The sequence below is a fragment of the Ranitomeya imitator genome, chromosome 10, assembly GCF_032444005.1.
Source record: "Ranitomeya imitator isolate aRanImi1 chromosome 10, aRanImi1.pri, whole genome shotgun sequence".
NCBI lineage: Eukaryota > Metazoa > Chordata > Amphibia > Anura > Dendrobatidae > Ranitomeya > Ranitomeya imitator.
The window spans coordinates 76671215-76693974 of record NC_091291.1 but is presented as its reverse complement, the minus strand read 5'-3'; the positions used below and the strand labels follow the sequence as shown (position 1 = coordinate 76693974).

The following is a 22760-nucleotide window of genomic DNA, read 5'->3' as shown; positions in this document are numbered from 1 at the left end:
GCTCTTGCCTTTGCCGGTCCCTGAGAGGCCCTGGACGCATATTTCAATGGATTTTATTTCGGATCTTCCTGTTTCTCAGAAGATGTCTGTTATCTGGGTGGTTTGTGACCGGTTCTCTAAAATGGTCCATCTGGTACCTTTGCCCAAGCTGCCTTCCTCCTCAGATTTGGTTTCATTGTTTTTTCAGCATGTGGTTCATTTGCATGGCATTCCGGAGAATATTGTGTCTGACAGAGGTTCTCAGTTTGTTTCTAGGTTTTGGCGGGCCTTTTGTGCTAGGATGGGCATTGATTTGTCTTTTTCTTCGGCGTTTCATCCTCAGACTAATGGTCAAACTGAGCGAACTAATCAGACCTTGGAAACTTATTTGAGATGCTTTGTGTCTGCTGATCAGGATGATTGGGTGGCCTTCTTGCCGTTGGCCGAGTTTGCCCTTAATAATAGGGCTAGTTCGGCTACTTTGGTCTCACCTTTGTTTTGTAATTTTGGTTTTCATCCTCGTTTTTCTTCGGGGCAGGTTGAGCCTTCTGATTGTCCTGGTGTTGATTCTGTGGTTGACAGGCTGCAGCAGATTTGGACTCATGTGGTGGACAATTTGACGTTGTCTCAGGAAAAGGCTCAACGTTTTGCTAACCGCCGTCGGTGTGTTGGTCCCCGGCTTCGTGTTTGGGATTTGGTTTGGTTGTCTTCTCGTCATGTTCCTATGAAGGTTTCTTCCCCTAAGTTTAAGCCTCGGTTTATTGGTCCTTATAAGATTTCTGAAATTATCAATCCGGTGTCTTTTCGTTTGGCTCTTCCAGCCTCTTTTGCCATTCATAATGTTTTCCATAGATCTTTGTTGAGATATGTGGTGCCCGTTGTTCCCTCGGTTGATCCTCCGGCCCCGGTCTTGGTTGAGGGTGAGTTGGAATATGAGGTTGAGAAAATTTTGGATTCTCGTTTTTCGAGGTGGAGGCTTCAGTATCTTGTCAAGTGGAAGGGTTATGGCCAGGAGGATAATTCTTGGGTTGCTGCCTCCGATGTCCATGCTGCCAATTTGGTTCGTGCTTTTCACTTGGCTCGTCCTGATCGGCCTGGGGGCTCTGGTGAGGGTTCGGTGACCCCTCCTCAAGGGGGGGTACTGTTGTGAATTCCGCTCTTGGGCTCCCTCCGGTGGTTGTAAGTGGCACTTTTGTGAGTTCTGCTCTTGGGCTCCCTCCGGTGGTTTTAAGTGGAATGGCTGCTCCTTGGATTTAGCAGTCTGCAGCTGCGTCCACTAATTGTCTTTCTGCTCGGCTATTTATGCCTGGCTCTTTCCTTCAGCCAGTGCCACTTGTCAATGTTTCCTGGCTGGATTCACATCTCTGCTTGGATTTTCCTGGTTTCCTGACCAGTTCAGCAAAGATAAGTTCTGGCTTTGCTCATTTCAGTCCACTTGTTGTGGACTTATTGTTCTGTGCATTCTATATTTGTCCAGCTTGTCAGTATGGATTATTTCTGTTAGCTGGAAGCTCTGGGAAGCAGATTTACCCTCCACACCTTTAGTCAGGTGTGGAGATTTTTGTAAACTCTGTGTGGATTGTTTTGTAGTTTTTATACTGACCGCACAGTATCCTTTCCTGTCCTATCTATCAAGCTAGACTGGCCTCCTATGCTAAAATCTGATTTCATTTCTGCGTATGTTATTTTCCCCTCCTCTCACCGTCAATGTTTGTGGGGGGCTATCTTTCCTTTGGGGATTTTCTCTGAGGCAAGATAGGTTTCCTGTTTCCATCTTTAGGGGAAGTTAGATCTTAGGCTGTGCCGAGGGGTCTAGGGAGCGTCAGGTACCCCCCACGGCTATTTTTAGTTGCGCTGCTAGGTTCAGGGTTTGCGGTCAGTACAGATACCACCTCCTTCAGAGCTTGTCTCATGTTGTTCCTAAACCACCAGATCATGACAGGTTAATAAACTTCTTGAATATGGTTTTGAGCACCTTGAGGGGTGCAGTTTTTAGAATGGTGTCACACTTGGGTATTTTCTATCATATAGACCCCTCAAAATGACTTCAAATGAGATGTGGTTCCTAAAAAAAAATGGTGTTGTAAAAATGACAAATTGCTGGTCAACTTTTAACCCTTATAACTCCCTAACAAAAAAAAGTTTTGGTTCTAAAATTGTGCTGATGTAAAGTAGACATGTGGGAAATGTTACTTATTAAGTATTTTGTGTGACATATCTCTGTGATTTAATTGCACAAAAATTGAAAGTTGGAAAATTGCAAAATTTTCAAAATTTTCGCCAAATTTCCATTTTTTTCACAAATAAACGCAGGTAATATCAAAGACATTTTACCACTATCATGAAGTACAATATGTCACGAGAAAACTATGTCAGAATCACTGGGATCCGTTGAAGCGTTCCAGAGTTATAACCTCATAAAGGGACAGTGGTCAGAATTGTAAAAATTGGCCCGGTCATTAACTTTCAAACCACCCTTGGGGGTAAAGGGGTTAAACCCTGCGGTACTCTAGTTTCCAGCGTGGATATCCAGAAAGACTGACTCCCTTTTGAGGAGTTTCCTTCTGTGATCGCCACCTCTGTATGGTCGATAGACTTTTTCTATACCGCAAAAGACAAAACCACAGGTATCTCCTTATAGACATTTGAAGAATGTTTGGATACAGCCGACGAAGATATTGGCGCAGGATTAGCCGCATCGGATAAGTGACGTCTGATTCTTGTTTTTAGTGTTCATGTTGTACATCCCACATACTGCAGCTTACATAAACTGCATTCAATGAGATAAACCACATAATTGTCATTACAATTTATGAAGTTATTGACATGAAATTCCCTAAGATTGACCTGCGATTGATAACTATTCGTTTTCAATACATAGTGACATGCTAAACAGCGTTGGGCACCACATCTAAAAAAAACCTTAAAGTCCAACCATGTTTTCTTGATTGTTGACAAAAGCTTGGTTACCATTGTATAGACTGGGAGATAAGGAACGTAATGTTGGTCCTTTTTTTGCTGCATAACGTGTTAACTTAGGATCCTGATTTAATATGGGAATATATTTTTTAATAATACTATTTGTCCAAATTGTGGACTGTATTCTGTCGAAGCAGTTTCTGAATTAGTACTTTTTTAAATTGTTACTATTTAGTAAATCTGTGCGATCAATCCCATTAATCCTAGCCATGGCTTTATTCAAGGTCCATTTTGGATAACCCCTAGCAGCTAACCTGTCACACGACAGGTACAATATGCCATCGCGATTCTGCCCGCGCCTATTACGGGCACATGTCAGCTGTTCAAAACAGCTGACATGTCCCGGCTTTGATGCGGGCTCACCGCCGGAGCCCGCATCAAAGCGGGGCTTCAGACCTCGGACGTACTATTCCGTCCGAGGTCAGAAAGGGGTTAATTAATGGACATTATTTGGAACAGCTGTGCAGAGGATCATGGAGAAACTATAAGAATCCACTCAGTCTACATCAGACTATGCCATGAATAAGACGGATGTCGAAACGCGTAGGCTAAATGCTATTTTTTGTGCATGAGGCTGTAACAAGCTGTAGTGCTGTACCAGCAATTTTTTGCATTAATAATTTTATTTTTTGATATAATAAATACTGAAATTTTATTCAACAATATTACTTCCTACTGGATCCACATTTCCTTTGCTCCATTTTATTCCGACTCCACCAAAATGGGCTCCGACTCCACGACTCCGACTCCACAGCCCTGCCAAAAAGTTCAATTTTGGTCTCATCACTCCAAATTACCTTGTTCCAGAAGTCTTGAGGCTTGTCTCTGTGCTGTTTTGCGTATTGTAGGCGAGATACTTTGTGGTATTTGCACAGTAATGGCTTTCTTCTGGCAACTCGACCATGCAGCCCATTTTCTTCAAGTGCCTCCTTATTGTGCATATTGAAACAGCCACTCCGCTAGTTTTTAGAGAGTCCTATATTTCAGATGATGTTTTTGTGAGTTTTTCTTTGCATCCCGAACAATTTTCCTAGGTGTTGTGGACGACATTTTTGTTGGTCTACCTGATCGTGGTTTTGTTTTTACAGAGACCCGGATTTTCCATTTGTTAATTAGTTTGAACACTGCTGACTGGCATTATTAATTCTAAAGATATCTTTTCGTATCCCTTACCTGTTTTATACAGTTCAACTACCATTTCCCGTAGATCCAACTCATTTGCTGTCCCCATGACTCACAATCCAGAAACGTCAGTGGCTGGACAAAAGATGCAAGAGTCTGTCTGGATCCCAGAAACTCACTCTGCTTTTATGCACACACACTGAGTACAAGCAAACAGGTCACAGGTGAGGATGTTACCTTTAGTAGCCATTCAAACCCATTTGTGTCAACTTCTGTACATGTTATCAGGCCAACACCAGGGTATGAGAACTATCGATCAGGGTCATTTGGATGTTTGGGTTGTCATTATGATTTAAAAAGAAAAAACACAGTAGTTTGACAATAAATGGCTTCACCCAACCACTAACCATGAGTGGAAAAAATGTTTTCATGTTATCATTCATATTCTCTGAAAAAAGGGCAAGAAAGCAAATATTCTGCCGGGGTATTTAAACTTTTGAGCACAAATGAACATGTGGTGAACTGGGATCATCATACTATATATATGGGGGGACTGGTGCCATTATACAATATATAAATATATATAGAACGTGGCCATCATACTATAGCTTCAGCTCTGGCAAAAATTAAGAGACCACCACATCAAAACCCTGCATTGGGCAGCCCAATCTCCAAATCTCCAGACCTGAACCCCATTGAAAACCTCTGGAATGTAATCAAGAGGATGATGGAGAGTCACAAGCCATCAAACAAAGAGATGTGTGAAAGACTGGTGGAAAGCATGCCAAGACGCATGAAAGCTGTGATTAAAAATCATGGTTATTCCACACAATATTGATTTCTGAATTCTTCCCGAGTTAAAACATTAGCATTGTTGTTTGTAAAGATTATGAACTTGTTTTCTTTGCATTATTTGAGATCTGAAAGCACTTTTTTTTTCTTTTTTTTAATTTTGACCATTTTTCTTTCTCTGAAAAAAAAATACAAAATTTATTGCTTGGAAATTCAGAGATGTTGTCAGACGTTTATAGAATTAAAGAACAATTTACATTTTATTCAAATATACCATATATACTCGAGTATAAGCCGACCCACCCTAATTTTGCCACAAAAAACTGGGAAAACTTAATGATTCGAGTATAAGCCTAGGGTGGGAAATGCAGCAGCTACCGGTAAATGTCAAAAGTAAAAATAGATACCAATAAAAGTAAAATTAATTGAGACATCAGTAGGTTAAGTGTTTTTGAATATCCATATTGAATCAGGAGCCCCATATAATGCTCCATAAAGTTTATGATGGCCCCATAAGATGCTCTATATTACAATATGCCCCATATAATCCTGCATAAAGGTTAATAATGGCCCCATAAGATGCTCCATAAAGATATTTGCCCCATATAGTGCTGTACAAACCTTGATTATGGCCCCATAAGATGCTCCATACAGACACTTGCCCCATGTACCGTAATGCTCCACAAACATTAATTATGGCCCCATACAGACACTTGCCCCACATAGTGCTGCACAAACGTTATGGCCCCATAGATGCTCCATACAGACACGTGCCCCATTTGCTGTTGCTGCAATAAAAAAAAAAAATCACATACTCACCTCTCCGTCGCTCAGGCCCCCGGCACTTTCAATATTCACCTGCTCCTCGTTCTGGGGCCACTCCATCTTCAGCGTCTTCTACACTAACATTCAGGCAGAGCGCGCGCACTAACCACGTCATCGCGCCCTCTGACCTGAGCATCACTGCAGAAGGCGCTGAAGACGGAGCGGCGCTCGGAACGAGGAGCAGGTGAATATCGCGCTGCGCTCCCCTCCCCGTTATACTCACCTGCTCCTGGTTCTGTGCAGTCCCTGCTTCCCACAGCTTCTTCCTGTACTGTGCGGTCACCGTTACCGCTCATTACAGAACCTTTCATAGAGGTGGAGCCGCATATTCATTACTGTAATGAGCGGTGCCATGTGACCGCTCAGTACAGGAAGAAGCTGCGGAGCCGAGGACCTGCAGGGACCGCGCCAGGAGTGGGTGAGTATAAATTAGACAGCTCCCCCTCCCCTGCCGACCCATGGGTATGACTCGAGTATAAGCCGAGAGGGGGACTTTCAGACCAAAAAAATGGGCTGAAAATCTCGGCTTATACTCGAGTATATACGGTACCTATAAAGAGAAAAATCAGACAAGCATCAAAGCCGGGACATGTCAGCTGTTTTGAACAGCTGACATGTGCCCGCAATAGCGGCGGGTGAAATCGCGATTCACCCGCCGCTATTAACTAGTTAAATGCCGCTATCAAACGCAGATAGCGGCATTTAACTACCGCTTCCGGCCGCACAGCCGGAAATGCGCGCATCGCCGACCCCGTCACATGATCGAGGGTCAGCGACGCTCCTGCATTGTAACCATAAAGGTCCTTGAGACCTCTATGATTACTGTTCCCCGCTAGCTGTGAGCGCCACCCTGTGGTCGGCGCTCATAGCACACCTGCATTTCTGCTGCATAGCAGCGATCTGATGATCGCTGCTATGTAGCAGAGCCGATCCAGTTGTGCCAGCTTCTAGCCTCCCATGGAGGCTATTGAAGCATGGCAAAAGTAAAAAAAAGTAAAAAAAATTTGAAAAAAAAAAAAGTTTAACCCCTTCCCGACCTTTGACGCATACGCTGTGTCATGAAAGTCGGTGCCATTCCGACACATTACGCAGCATATGCGTCATGGAAAGATCGCGTCCCTGCAGGCCGGGTGAAAGGGTTAACTCCCATTTCACCCGATCTGCAGGGACAGGGGGAGTGGTAGTTTAGCCCAGGGGGGGTGGCTTCACCCCCTCGTGGCTACGATCGCTCTGATTGGCTGTTGAAAGTGAAACTGCCAATCAGAGCGATTTGTAATATTTCACCTAAAAAAATGGTGAAATATTACAATCCAGCCATGGCCGATGCTGCAATATCATCGGCCATGGCTGGACACACTAATGTGCACCCACCCCACCCCTCCGATCGCCCCCCCAGCCCCCCGATCTGTGGTCCGCTCCCCTCGGTCCTGTGCTCCGCTCCCCCGTCCTCCTGCCCGCTCCCCCCGTGCTCCAATCACACCCCCCGTGCTCCAAACGAACCCCCCCGCACTCCGATCCCACCCCCCGCACAGCGACACCCCTCCCCCGCACAGCGATCCCCCCCCCGTGCTCCGATCCACCCGCCCGCACAGCGATCCCCCACTCCGTGCTCCAATCCACCCCCCCGTGTTCCGATCCACCCCCCCGTGCTCCGACGCCCCCCCCCGTGCTCTGATCTCCCCCCCCCTTATACTTACCTGGCCTCCCGGGGACCGTCCGTCTTCTTTCCTGGGCGCCGCCATCTTCCAAAATGGCGGGCGCATGTGCAGTGCGCCCGCCGAATCTGCCGGCCGGCAGATTCGTTCCAGAGTGAATTTTGATCACTGAGATAGGTTATATCTCAGTGATCAAAATAAAAAAAAAAAGTAAATGACCCCCCCCCTTTGTCACCCCCATAGGTAGGGACAATAAAAAAAATAAAAAATTTTTTTTTTTCCACTAAGGTTGGGGTAAGAACTAGGGGTAGGGTTAGGGTTAGGGGTAGGGTTAGGGGTAGGGGTAGGGTTAGGGGTAGGGGTAGGGTTAGGGGTAGGGGTAGGGTTAGGAATGTGCACACATATTCTGGTCCTCTGCGGATTTTTCCGCTGCGGATTTGATAAATCCGCAGTGCTAAACCGCTGCGGATTTATAGCGGATTTACCATGTTTTTTCTGCGCATTTCACTGCGGTTTTACAACAGCGATTTTCTATTTGAGCAGTTGTAAAACCGCTGCGGAATCCGCAGAAAGAAGTGACATGCTGCGGAATGTAAACCGCTGCGTTTCCGTGCAGTTTTTCTGCAGCATGTGTACAGCGATTTTTGTTTTCCATAGGTTTGCATTGAACTGTAAACTCATGGGAAACTGCTGCGGATCCGCAGCGTTTTCCGCAGCGTGTGCACATACCTTTAGAATTAGGCTATGTGCACACGGTGCGGATTTGGCTGCGGATCCGCAGCAGAGTTCCATCAGGTTTACAGTACCATGTAAACATATGGAAAGCCAAATCCGCTGTGCCCATGGTGCAGAAAATACCGCGCGGGAACGCTGCGTTGTATTTTCCGCAGCATGTCAATTCTTTGTGCGGATTCCGCAGCGTTTTACACCTGTTCCTCAATAGGAATCCGCAGGTGAAATCCGGACAAAAAACACTGGCAATCCGCGGTAAATCCGCAGGTAAAATGCAGTGCCTTTTACCCGCGGATTTTTCAAAAATGGTGCTGAAAAATCTCATACGAATCCGCAACGTTGGCACATAGCCTTAGGGCTAGGGTTGGGTTGGAATTAGGGTTGTGGTTAGGGTTAGGGGTGTGTTGGGGTTACGGGTGTGTTGGGGTTAGGGTTGTGATTAGGGTTACGGCTACAGTTGGGATAAGGGTTAGGGGTGTGTTGGAGTTAGAATTGAGGGGTTTCCACTGTTTAGGCACATCAGGGGGTCTCCAAACGCAACATTGCGCCACCATTGATTCCAGCCAATCTTGTATTCAAAAAGTCAAATGGTGCTCCCTCACTTCCGAGCCCCGACGTGCACCCAAACAGTGGTTTACCCCCACATATGGGGTACCAGCGTACTCAGGACAAACTGCGCAACAATTACTGGGGTCCAATTTCTCCTGTTACCCTTGTGAAAATAAAGAAATGCTTGCTAAGACATCATTTTTGAGGAAAGAAAAATGATTTTTTATTTTCACGGCTCTGCGTTGTAAACGTCTGTGAAGCACTTGGGGGTTCAAAGTGCTCACCACATATCTAGATAAGTTCCTTGGGGGGTCTAGTTTCTAAAATGGGGTCACTTGTGGGGGGTTTCTACTGTTTAGGCACACCAGGGGCTCTGCAAACGCAATGTGACACCCGCAGACCGTTCCATCAAAGTCTGCATTTCAAAAGTCACTACTTCCCTTCTGAGCCCCGACGTGTGCCCAAACAGTGGTTTACCCCCACACATGGGGTATCAGCGTACTCAGGAGAAACTGGACAACAACTTTTGGGGTCCAATTTCTCCTGTAACCCTTGGGAAAATAAAAAATTCTGGGCTAAATAATTATTTTTGAGGAAAGAAAACGTATTTATTATTTTCACGGCTCTGCATTATAAACTTCTATGAAGCACTTGGGGGTTCAAAGTGCTCACCACACATCTAGATAAGTTCCTTTTGGGGTCTAGTTTCCAAAATGGGGTCACTTGTGGGGGGTTTCTACTGTTTAGGCACACCAGGGGCTCTGCAAACGCAATGTGACACCCGCAGACCATTCCATCAAAGTCTGCATTTCAAAAGTCACTACTTCCCTTCTGAGCCCCGACGTGTGCCCAAACAGTGGTTTACCCCCACACATGGGGTATCAGCGTACTCAGGAGAAACTGGACAACAACTTTTGGGGTCCAATTTCTCCTGTAACCCTTGGGAAAATAAAAAATTCTGGGCTAAATAATTATTTTTGAGGAAAGAAAACGTATTTATTATTTTCACGGCTCTGCATTATAAACTTCTATGAAGCACTTGGGGGTTCAAAGTGCTCACCACACATCTAGATAAGTTCCTTTTGGGGTCTAGTTTCCAAAATGGGGTCACTTGTGGGGGGTTTCTACTGTTTAGGCACATCAGGGGCTCTGCAAACGCAACGTGACGCCCGCAGAGCATTCCATCAAAGTCTGCATTTCAAAACGTCACTACTTCAATTCCGAGCCCCGGCATGTGCCCAAAGAGTAGTTTACCCCCACATATGGGGTATCACCGTACTCAGGAGAAACTGGACAACAAATATTGGGGTCAAATTTCTCCTGTTACCCTTGGGAAAATTAAAAAATTCTGGGCTAAATAATTATTTTTGAGGAAAGAAAACGTATTTATTATTTTCACGGCTCTGCATTATAAACTTCTGTGAAGCACTTGGGGGTTCAAAGTGCTCACCACACATCTAGATAAGTTCCTTTCGGGGTCTGGTTTCCAAAATGGGGTCACTTGTGGGGGGTTTCTACTGTTAAGCCACATCAGGGGCTCTGCAAACGCAACGTGACGCCCACAGAGCATTCCATCAAAGTCTGCATTTCAAAATGTCACTACTTCACTTCCGAGCCCCGGCATGTGCCCAAACAGTGGTTTACCCCCAAATATGGGGTATCAGCGTACTCAGGAGAAACTGGACAACAAATATTGGGGTCAAATTTCTCCTGTTACCCTTGGGAAAATTAAAAAATTCTGGGCTAAATAATTATTTTTGAGGAAAGAAAACGTATTTATTATTTTCACGGCTCTGCATTATAAACTTCTGTGAAGCACTTGGGGGTTCAAAGTGCTCACCACACATCTAGATAAGTTCCTTTCGGGGTCTGGTTTCCAAAATGGGGTCACTTGTGGGGGGTTTCTACTGTTAAGCCACATCAGGGGCTCTGCAAACGCAACGTGACGCCCACAGAGCATTCCATCAAAGTCTGCATTTCAAAATGTCACTACTTCACTTCCGAGCCCCGGCATGTGCCCAAACAGTGGTTTACCCCCAAATATGGGGTATCAGCGTACTCAGGAGAAACTGGACAACAACTTTTGGGGTCAAATTTCTCCTGATACCCTTTGTAAAATAAAAAATTGCAGGCTAAAAGATCATTTTTGAGAAAATAATTTTTTTTTTTATTTTCATGGCTCTGCGTTATAAACTTCTGTGAAGCACTTGGGGGTTCAAAGTCCTCACCACACATCTAGATTAGTTCCTTTGGGGGTCTAGTTTCCAAAATGGGGTCATTTCTGGGGGATCTCCAATGTTTAGGCACACAGGGGCTCTCCAAACGTGACATGGTGTCCGCTAATGATTGGAGCTAATTTTCCATTTAAAAAGCCAAATGGCGTGCCATCCCTTCCGAGCCCTGCCGTGCGCCCAAACAGTGGTTTACCCCCACATATGGGGTATCAGCGTACTCAGGACAAACTGGACAACAATATTTGGGGTCCAATTTCTCCTATTATCCTTGGCAAAATAGGAAATTCCAGGCTAAAAAATCATTTTTGAGGAAAGAAAAATTATTTTTTATTTTCATGGCTCTGCGTTATAAACTTCTGTGAAGCACCTGGGGGTTTAAAGTGCTCAATATGCATCTAGATAAGTTCCTTGGGGGGTCTAGTTTCCAAAATGGGGTCACTTGTGGGGGAGCTCCAATGCATAGGCACACAGGGGCTCTCCAAACGCGACATGGTGTCCGCTAACAATTGGAGCTAATTTTCCATTCAAAAAGTCAAATGGCGCGCCTTCCCTTCCGAGCCCTGCCGTGTGCCCAAACAGTGGTTTACCCCCACATATGAGGTATCGGCGTACTCGGGAGAAATTGCCCAACAAATTTTATGATCCATTTTATCCTACTGCCCATGTGAAAATGAAAAAATTGAGGCGAAAATAATTTTTTTGTGAAAAAAAAGTACTTTTTCATTTTTACAGATCAATTTGTGAAGCACCTGAGGGTTTAAAGTGCTCACTAGGCATCTAAATAAGTTCCTTGGGGGGTCTAGTTTCCAAAATGGGGTCACTTGTGGGGGAGCGCCAATGTTTAGGCACACAGGAGCTCTCCAAACGCGACATGGTGTCCGCTAACGATGGAAATAATTTTTCATTCAAAAAGTCAAATGGCGCTCCTTCCCTTCCGAGCCTTACCATGTGCCCAAACAGTGGTTTACCCCCACATATGAGGTATCGGCGTACTCAGGAGAAATTGCCCAACACATTTTAGGATCCATTTTATCCTGTTGCCCATGTGAAAATGAAAAAATTGAGGCTAAAAGAATTTTTTTGTGAAAAAAAAGTACTTTTTCATTTTTACGGACCAATTTGTGAAGCACCTGGGGGTTTAAAGTGCTCACTAGGCATCTAAATAAGTTCCTTGGGGGGTCTAGTTTCCAAAATGGGGTCACTTGTGGGGGAGCTCCAATTTTTAGGCACACGGGGGCTCTCCAAACGTGACATGGTGTCCGCTAAAGAGTGCAGCCAATTTTTGATTCAAAAAGTCAAATGGCGCTCCTTCCCTTCCAAGCCCTGCCGTGCGCCCAAACAGTGGTTTACCCCCACATATGAGGTATCAGCGTACTCAGGACAAATTGGACAACAACTTTCGTGGTTCAGTTTCTCCTTTTACCATTGGGAAAATAAAAAAATTGTTGCTAAAAGATAATTTTTGTGACTAAAAAGTTAAATGTTCATTTTTTCCTTCCATGTTGCTTCTGCTGCTGTGAAGCACCTGAAGGGTTAATAAACTTCTTGAATGTGGTTTTGAGTACCTTGAGGGGTGCAGTTTTTAGAATGGTGTCACTTTTGGGTATTTTCAGCCATATAGACCCCTCAAACTGACTTCAAATGTGAGGTGGTCCCTAAAAAAAATGGTTTTGTAAATTTCGTTGTAAAAATGACAAATCGCTGGTCAAATTTTAACCCTTATAACTTCCTAACAAAAAAAAATTTTGTTTCCAAAATTGTGCTGATGTAAAGTAAACATGTGGGAAATGTTATTTATTAACTATTTTGTGTCACATATCTCTCTGGTTTAACAGAATAAAAATTCAAAATGTGAAAATTGCGAAATTTTCAAAATTTTCGCCAAATTTCCGTTTTTATCACAAATAAACGCAGAATTTATTGACCTAAATTTACCACTAACATGAAGCCCAATATGTCACGAAAAAACAATCTCGGAACCGCTAGGATCCGTTGAAGCGTTCCTGAGTTATTACCTCATAAAGGGACACTGGTCAGAATTGCAAAAAACGGCAAGGTCTTTAAGGTCAAAATAGGCTGGGTCATGAAGGGGTTAAATCACCCCCCTTTCGCCCCATTCAAAATAAAACAATAAAAAAAAATCAAACCTACACATATTTGGTATTGCCGCGTTCAGAATCACCCGATCTATCAATAAAAAAAGGATTAACCTGATCGCTAAATGGCGTAGACAGAAAAAAATTAGAAATGCCAGAATTACTTTTTTTGGTCGCCGCGACATTGAATTAAAATGCAATAACGGGCGATCAAAAGAACGTATCTGCACCAAAATGGTATCATTAAAAACGCCAGCTCGGCACGCAAAAAATAAGCCCTCACCTGACCTCAGATCACGAAAAATGGAGACACTACGGGTATCGGAAAATGGCGCAATTTTTTTTCGCCACTTAGATAAAAAATAATTTAGACATGTTAGGTGTCTATGAACTTGTAATGACCTGGAGAACCATAATGGCAGGTCAGTTTTAGCATTTAGTGAACCTAGAAAAAAAGCCAAACAAAAAACCAGTGTGGGATTCCACTTTTTTTGCAATTTCACCACACTTGGAATTTTTTTCCCGTTTTCTAGTACACGACATGCAAAAACCAATGATGCCGTTCAAAAGTACAACTTGTTTCGCATAAAATAAGCCTTCACATGGTCATATTGACGGAAAAATAAAAAAGTTATGGCTCTGGGAAGGAGGGGAGCGAAAAACGAACACGGAAAAACGGAAAATCCCAAGGTCATGAAGGGGGTAACAGACCTCCTCGGGGGCACCAGGCTGACTGTGGTAAAATGGGCTTCTGACACAGAGAGCACGTTTCAAGAACTCAGAGGGCTCTGTGTAGGCATCCGGTTCTGGTCGCTTCAGCATTTAAGAAAGAATTTGTGTTACAGACTGATGCTTCAGAGGCTGGAAATAAACGGAGAGCAGCATCCCATATTGTATCTGAGCTGAAAACTCTCTTCTTGAGAGAAGGGTTATGCATTTGTAGGGAATGAGTGCTTGGTCATAAAGTGGGTCGTAGATACACTAAAGTACTACCATCTGGGCCGTAGATTCAAATTAGTCTCAGACCATACCCCGCTGAGATGTTGAGTGAGAAAAAGGTAAGAATGCCAGGATGACTAGGTGGTTCTTATTCCTCAGGACTTCTTGTTTCATGTAGAACGCAGGCCAGGGAAGTTACATGGCAACGCAGACGCCTTCTCACAAATTCTCTGCCTAGCGTCTGATGGTGCCAAAACCCCCGCTTTGGGCAGAGGGGGGAATATGTAACAGTCACTGGCTTTGTGGAGGAAGGGAGGTAGGTGTCACTGCGCATGCAGCGGTCAGTGATGTGAAACTGGAGTGTTTTCTTATGCTTCCAGCACACTAGGTGCTGAGAGGCCGTGTACAAAGATTTTATGGGTCAGTTTCATGTGAGCACCCAAAGTGCGGGAGGGAGGGTTCTTACCGTACCCCTTTACCTGCAGGATCTGCAGGTGTTTGAGGACCTGCAGTGATGTCATCAGGGGCGTAACTACCGCGGTCGCAGCGGTCACCAGTGCGACCGGGCCCCCGGCAGGTCAGGGGCCCGGGCCCGGCAGGTCAGAGGCACCCAACACCATGTTGCAGTGCAGGGGATTCCTCCTGCACGGCAACAGTCCGAGGCGTATCTAAGGGGAGGGGGCAGCCGGGGCACGTGAGAGACAGGAAGCAGCTCCAGTCCTCATGGTGAGACTGTCAGCTTCTGCTCTGCAGCCCCGGGACAGAAGGTGAGAGCAGGGGGGGGAGCTGCGGGACGGAGCCGCTTAGCTGAGGAGCTGCGGAGCTGCAGCCGATATACACCAGCCACCCCTGTACCAGAGAGGAGATTGTGAGTTGTGTATATGAGCTGGTATCGTGTGTGTGTGTGTGTGTGAGTGTGAGTGTGTGTGTGTGTTATCTGTAGTATGTGTGTGTGTGTGATCTGTAGTATGTGTGTGTGTGTGTGATCTGTAGTATGTGTGTGTGTGTGTGTGTGTGTGTGAGATATCTGTAGTATGTGTATGTGTGTGCGTGTGATATCTGTAGTATGTGTGTGTGTGTGTGTGTGTGTGTGTGATATCTGTAGTGTGTGTGTGTGTGTGATATCTGTAGCATGTGTGTGGGTGATATCTGTAGTATGTGTGTGTGTGTGTGATATCTGTAGTATGTGTGTGTGTGTGATATCTGTAGTATGTGTATGTGTGTGCGTGTGATATCTGTAGTGTGTGTGTGTGTGTGTGTGTGTGATATCTGTAGTGTGTGTGTGTGTATGTGTGAGATATCTGTAGTGTGTGTGTGAGGCAGGGGCGTAATTACCACAGTTGCAGCGGTCGCCGCTGCAAGCGGCTCTGGCAGGTCAGGGGCCCGTGTGTCCCCTTGAGCCTGTCTGCCTTGTTCCCTTATGCTTGTGTCCCTTGTCCCCGTGTGCCAGTCTCCCTTGCCCATTAGTCCCTGTGTGTCCCCATGTGCCTGTCTCTTTTGTCCCCTTGTGCTTGTGTCAGTCTCCCTTGCCCACTAGTCCCTGTGTGTCAGTCTCCCTTTCCCACTTGTCCCTGTGTCCCCTTGTGCTTGTATCCCTTGTCCACTTGTCCCCGTGTGCCCCTTGTGTCAGGCTCCCTTGCCCACTAGTCCCCTTGTGTCAGTCTCCCTTGTCCCCTTCTGTCAGTCTCCCTTGCCCACTAGTCCCCTTGTAACCTTCTCCCCTGCCTCCTAGCCCCCATGTGTCCCCTTGTGCCTGTCTTCCTTGCTCCCTAGCCCCCCTATGTTACCTTTGTGCCTGTCTCCCCTAGCCCCCTTGTGCCCTCTCCCCTGCCCCCTCGTCACCATTTGCTCGTGTCTTTCTCACTGCCCCTGTATGGAGGGGCTGCATTATACTATTGTAGTATGGCAGGGCTGCAGGGGGGGGGGGGCCCATTTGGAAGTTCGCATCGGGGCCCATAACTTTGTAGTTACGCCACTGGATGTCATGATACCTAGACCTGTGGTTCAGTTGGTTTGGTGCTGTGGGGAGAAGCTGTTCTTCCCACAGAAGTTGAGGACTGAAAGTGTTTTTATCCATAACATTGTGCGGGAGGACCCTGCGCAGGGGAGGACTGAATTGTATATAATTATTTGTGTTGTGTTTTTCTGTCGTGCCTGGAGGGCTGTGCTTTGTTTTCAACACGGTGGCTTACGCTGCATATAATATACCCACTGGTGTTTTATGTGCACGGGCACCTGAGTCATATATATATATATATCCCCGACTATATATATGGGGGATCTGGGTCGTCCTACTATATATGAGTTTTACCAAAGAAAACATACCAGATGCACCTATAGTTTTCCAAAATGAAAAAGTAACAGAAAACAGGAGGGGGGTGGGGGGGGGGGGGTGGAAGAACTCACAGAATTTAAAGTCCTACAGAGAAAGTTGAGCTAAATGACCCAGAACGTATATAAAAATGTTGAGATGAGAAACACTGTAATTAAGTTGATATACAGTATACTCGTGTATAATCCGAGTTTTTCAGCACATTTTTTTGTGCTGAAAATGCCCCCCTCGGCTTATACATGAGTCAATTGTCCAGAAAACCGGTGACGGAGGGGGTGCCGCAGAGCAGCAGGTCACATGAGGCAGGAGCCGGCGGCTGCGGCTGTCACTGTGCCTGCTGCTAAAGAGAAATGAATATTAATTTCTTTTGTAGCAGCACTCAGTGACACCCGCCGGCTTCCAGAAGACATCCTACTCGCCCACCAGCATGCCCTCGCAGCATCTCGGAGGTCCCGGCACGTTCACAGCATCTCGATGGTTCTGGCTTCCAGCAGCTCTTCCGGCTGATCGATCACGTGGCTGAGCGATAGACGTGCAGAGCATATTCATTAATGAGGGGCACCACGTGATCGCTCGGCACAGGAAGAGCTGCAGGAAGCCGGAACAATCGGAATTCTGCGAGGGCACGCTGGAGGGTGAATAGGATAGGGAATAAGGAGCCATGCATACCAGGACGGGATGGGGAAGCCTTGCATAGCAGGACAAGGACTGGGGAGCCATGCATACCCAGCTTATACTCGAGTCAATAAGCTTACCCAGTTTTCCTTGGCAAAATTAGGTGGCTCGGCTTATACTCGGCTCGGCTTATACTCGAGTATATATGATAAAACCAATTCTTCACATGCTATTGATGTTTTCATTCTGCCTACCAAAGATCGCAATAAGGCTTGGCGCACATTTATCCTGTGCTCGGCGCTTGCACCCAGGTTTCCGTGTAAATCTCTAAAATACTCGATTCAGACGGAACCTTTGGCGGAAGATTCCATATAATGAGGCATATGGAGGCACTGTGGACGCCGTCTGACCTGTGATCAGACGGTGTCCATCTTTTTATGATTGCATAAAAGTGCCATCTGCCACAGTTTTGTGCACTTCTGAAAAGAAGAGCACTGAACAGAGGCCAGACGAAGTCCAGAGTAAATCTGCTGCCTCATTATAGTAAATGGATCCCTCGGGGGTTTCATCTGAATCACGTCACGCAGAGATTTAGATGGAAACCCCAAAGTAAGTGCTCGGTGTAGTGGAACGCCCGCCAGGACGGTGGGGTACTCTAACCGGGTCATGTACTTAAAGGGGATGTCACAGTGGCTGCAACCCAATCTGAGGCCCTTGGTGCCCAATAGAGGGGGAAAGGTCTTTTAAGGGGTATTGTGGATAAAGTCTATTGTTCGTGACGTAACCTGTGGTTCTCGGTCAGTAGGGACCGACGGCTCTTAGAGTGGTCCTCTGGGGTGATGGTATGGTGGCTGGATGTTGACGCTTCCCACAGGTGAAGCGGGGTCCCCAGGGCTCCTAAGGTGTACGGCAAAGATGTTGTGTGCCGACGATCAAGTGGAGGACACAGAGTGGTAAAGTCTTTGCCTGGTTTACTGGTGGTAGTAGTCCACAGTCCAGGATACCAGGTACAGGTGTCCTGTGGTCCAGACTCCCACGTTTGCTCAACTGCACCTCTCTCTTACCAGCTCCGCCTAGCTGAGGTTCCTCGACCAGCTCCTCTCTGGCAATCTCCCTTTCCAGAGGCTGCAGCTCCCTCGTGGCTGCTCGACCTCTCTGTCTGCTCTCAGTTCCAGACTTCCTTCTCCTTCAGTGTCACTCTCTATCAGACTGACTAACTCCTCCTCCAGTTCAGGATACAAATACCGTATATACTCGAGTATAAGCTGAGATTTTCAGCCCAAATTTTTGGGCTGAAAGTGCCCCTCTCGGCTTATACTCGAGTCACGGTAGCGGTGGGGCAGCGTCAGGAGTGCCGGGACTAGGTGAGTAGTTTATATTCACCTGTCCGCGTTCCACACGCCAGGCGTCGCTCCATCTTCCCGGCGCCGCTCTGTCTTCCCGGCGTCTCTGCGCTCTGACTGTTCAGGTCAGAGGGCGCGATGACGCATATAGTGTGCGCGGCACCCTCTGCCTGAACAGTCAGTGCGGAGAGACGCCGGGACCAGACGCCGGAACGAGACGCCGGGAGCTGCAATCAAGAGAGGTGAGTATGGCTTTTTTTTTTATTGCAGCAACAGCAGTAGCAGCAATGGCACAGCTTTATAAAGAGCATATATGGGGAAATAATGAACGGTGCAGAGCATTATATGGCACAGATATGGGGCATAAATGAACGGTGCAGAGCACTATATGGCACAGCTATGGGGCAATAATGAACGGTGCAGAGCACTATATGGCACAGCTATGGGGCAATAATGAACGGTGCAGAGCACTATATGGCACAGCTATGGGGCAATAATGAACGGTGCAGAGCACTATATGGCACAGCTTGGTGGAGAAGAATGAACGGTGCAGAGCACTATATGGCACAGCTATGGGCAAGAATGAATGGTGCAGAGCACTATATGGCAGAGCTATGGGGCAAGAATGAATGGTGCAGAGCACTATATGGCACAGCTAGGGGGCAAGAATGAACGGTGCAGAGCACTATATGGCACAGCTATGGGGCAATAATGAATGGTGCAGAGCACTATATGGCACAGCTATGGGGCAATAATGAATGGTGCAGAGCACTATATGGTAGAGCTATGGGGCAATAATGAATGGTGCAGAGCACTATATGGCACAGCTATGGGGCAATAATGAATGGTGCAGAGCACTACATGGCACAGCTATGGGGCATGTTATGGACCTGGTGGTTAGGAGCACCCGGAACGACCTGATAGTTAAACTCACACAGGACAAGCTCTGGGAAGTGGGAGCTCTGCTGACCGCAACCCCTAATCCTATCACAACAACTAGAAATAGCCGTGGAGCGTACCTGACTCTACCTAGATGCCTCTTCACAGCCTAAGAGCTAACTAGCCCTAAAGATAGAAAATAAAGCCTACCTTGCCTCAGAGAAATTCCCCAAAGGAAAAGGCAGCCCCCCACATATATTGACTGTGAGTTAAGATGAAAGTCACAAACGCAGAAATGAAACAGGTTTCAGCAAAGGGAGGCCAGACTTACTAAACAGACAGAGGATAGGAAAGGTATCTTTGTGGTCAGCACAAAAAACTACAAAAAGACCACGCAGAGTGTGCAAAAAGACCTCCGCACCGACTCACGTTGCGGAGGTCCAACTCTGCATCCCAGAGCTTCCAGCTAGCAAGGCAAAATCATGATATCCAGCTGGACAAGTTAACAATGAACAAATAATAAACTAGCAGGGACTTAGCTTCTGCTGGAGTAGACAGGTCACCAGAAAGATCCAAGAGCGAACTGAACCAGTACAAGAATATTGACAGCTGGCATGGAGTAACGATCTGAGTGGAGTTAAATAGAGCAGCCAGCATAAGGATAAACCACGTCACCTGTGGAAGGAACCTCAGAAGCAGCAGCTCCACTCACAGCCACCAGAGGGAGTCCATGGACAGAACCCGCCGAAGTACCATTCATGACCACAGGAGGGAGTTCGATAACAGAATTCACAACAGTACCCCCCCTTGAGGAGGGGTCACCGAACCCTCACCAGAGCCCCCAGGCCGATCAGGATGAGCCAAATGAAAGGCACGAACTAGATCGGCAGCATGAACATCAGAGGCAAAAACCCAGGAATTATCTTCCTGACCATAACCCTTCCACTTGACCAGGTACTGGAGTTTCCGTCTCGAAATACGAGAATCCAAAATCTTCTCCACCACATACTCCAACTCCCCCTCGACCAACACCGGGGCAGGAGGATCAACGGAGGGAACCATAGGCGCCACGTATCTCCGCAATAACGACCTATGGAACACATTATGGATGGCAAAAGAAGCTGGAAGGGCCAAACGAAATGACACAGGATTGAGAACTTCAGAAATCTTATACGGACCAATGAAATGAGGCATAAACTTAGGAGAGGAAACCTTCATATGGACATAACGAGACGACAACCAAACCAAATCCCCAACACGAAGTCGGGGACCAACACAACGCCGGCGGTTAGCGAAACGTTGAGCCTTCTCCTGGGACAATGTCAAATTGTCCACCACATGAGTCCAAATCTGCTGCAACCTGTCCACCACAGTATCCACACCAGGACAGTCCGAAGGCTCAACCTGCCCTGAAGAGAAACGAGGATGGAAACCAGAATTAAAGAAAAAAGGAGAAACCAAAGTAGCCGAGCTGGCCCGATTATTAAGGGCGAACTCAGCCAAAGGCAAGAAGGACACCCAATCATCCTGATCAGCAGAAACAAAGCATCTCAGATATGTTTCCAAAGTCTGATTAGTTCGTTCGGTTTGGCCATTAGTCTGAGGATGGAAAGCCGAAGAAAAAGACAAATCAATGCCCATATTAGCACAAAAGGACCGCCAAAACCTCGAAACAAACTGGGAACCTCTGTCCGACACGATGTTCTCCGGAATGCCATGCAAACGAACCACATGCTGGAAAAACAATGGCACCAAATCAGAGGAGGAAGGCAATTTAGACAAGGATACCAAATGGACCATCTTAGAGAATCGATCACAAACCACCCAAATGACCGACATCCTTTGAGAGACAGGGAGATCTGAAATAAAATCCATGGAAATATGCGTCCAGGGCCTCTTCGGGACCGGCAAGGGCAAAAGCAACCCACTGGCACGAGAACAGCAGGGCTTAGCCCGAGCACAAGTCCGACAGGATTGCACAAAAGAACGCACATCCCGTGACAAAGAAGGCCACCAAAAGGATCTAGCCACCAAATCTCTGGTACCAAAGATTCCAGGATGACCCGCCAACACCGAGCAATGAACCTCAGAGATAACTCTACTAGTCCATCTATCAGGGACAAACAATTTCTCTGCTGTAAAACGGTCAGGTCTATCAGCCTGAAACTTCTGCAGCACGCGTCGCAAATCAGGGGAAATGGCAGATAAAATTACCCCCTCTTTGAGAATAGACGCCGGCTCAGGAACACCCGGAGAGTCAGGCACAAAACTCCTTGACAGGGCATCAGCCTTCACAATCCTAGATCCCGGAAGGTACGAAACCACAAAATCAAAATGGGAGAAAAACAGCGACCATCGAGCCTGTCTAGGATTCAACCGTTTGGCAGACTCGAGATAAGTCAAATTCTTGTGATCCGTCAAGACCACCACGCGATGTTTAGCTCTTTCAAGTCAATGTCGCCACTCCTCGAATGCCCACTTCATGGCCAACAACTCTCGATTGCCAACATCATAATTGCGCTCAGCAGGCGAGAATTTTCTACAAAAGAAGGCACATGGTTTCATCACCGAGCCATCAGAACTTCTTTGCGACAAAACAGCCCCTGCTCCAATCTCAGAAGCATCAACCTCGACCTGAAACGCGAGCGAAACATCTGGCTGGCACAACACAGGGGCAGAAGAAAAACGACGCTTCAACTCCTGAAAAGCCTCTACAGCCGCAGAGGACCAATTGACCACATCAGCACCTTTCTTGATCAAATCAGTCAACGGTTTAGCAACACTACAAAAATTAGCGATGAAGCGACGGTAAAAATTAGCAAAGCCCAGGAACTTCTGCAGGCTCTTCACAGATGTCGGCTGAGTCCAATCATAAATGGCCTGAACTTTAACAGGGTCCATCTCGATAGTAGAAGGGGAAAAAATGAAACCCAAAAATGAAACCTTCTGAACTCCAAAGAGACATTTTGACCCCTTCACAAACAAGGAATTTGCACGAAGGACCTGGAACACCATTCTGACCTGCTTCACATGAGACTCCCAATCATCCGAAAAGACCAAAATATCATCCAAATATACAATCATGAATCTATCCAGGTACTCTCGGAAGATGTCATGCATAAAGGACTGAAACACAGATGGAGCATTAGAAAGCCCGAATGGCATAACCAGGTACTCAAAATGGCCCTCGGGCGTATTAAATGCTGTTTTCCATTCATCGCCCTGTTTAATTCACACAAGATTATACGCCCCTCGAAGATCTATCTTGGTGAACCAACTAGCCCCCTTAATCCGAGCAAACAAGTCAGACAGCAGCGGCAAAGGGTACTGAAATTTGACTGTGATCTTAGTAAGAAGGCGGTAATCAATACAAGGTCTCAAAGAGCCATCCTTCTTGGCCACAAAAACGAACCCTGCTCCCAACGGTGATGACGACGGGCGAATATGACCTTTCTCCAAGGATTCCTTTATATAACTCCGCATAGCGGCGTGCTCTGGCACAGATAAATTAAACAGTCGGCCCTTAGGAAACTTACTACCAGGAATCAAATTAATAGCACAATCGCAATCCCTATGAGGAGGTAGGGCACCGGATTTGGGCTCTTCAAATACATCCCGGTAATCTGACAAAAACTCAGGGACTTCAGAAGGAGTGGAAGGCGAAATTGACAGCAATGGAACATCACCAT

General features: G+C 46.4%; 1 protein-coding gene across 6 annotated transcripts in view; it reads left to right on the top strand.

Annotated features, from left to right (window-relative positions):
* The window catches only part of LOC138651319 (oocyte zinc finger protein XlCOF6-like), a 92598-nt gene that overhangs the window by 43879 nt on the left and 25959 nt on the right, over nucleotides 1-22760 (top strand). For 2 of the 6 annotated variants that reach the window (XM_069741417.1, XM_069741414.1), the window contains exon 2: nucleotides 4145-4304. The exons of 2 other annotated variants lie outside the window; for them this stretch is intronic. The gene's annotated coding sequence lies outside the window, so the exon portion shown is untranslated. The remainder of the gene's footprint in view (nucleotides 1-4144; nucleotides 4305-22760) is intronic. 2 more of the 6 variants (XM_069741416.1, XM_069741413.1) reach the window with 1 other exon arrangement.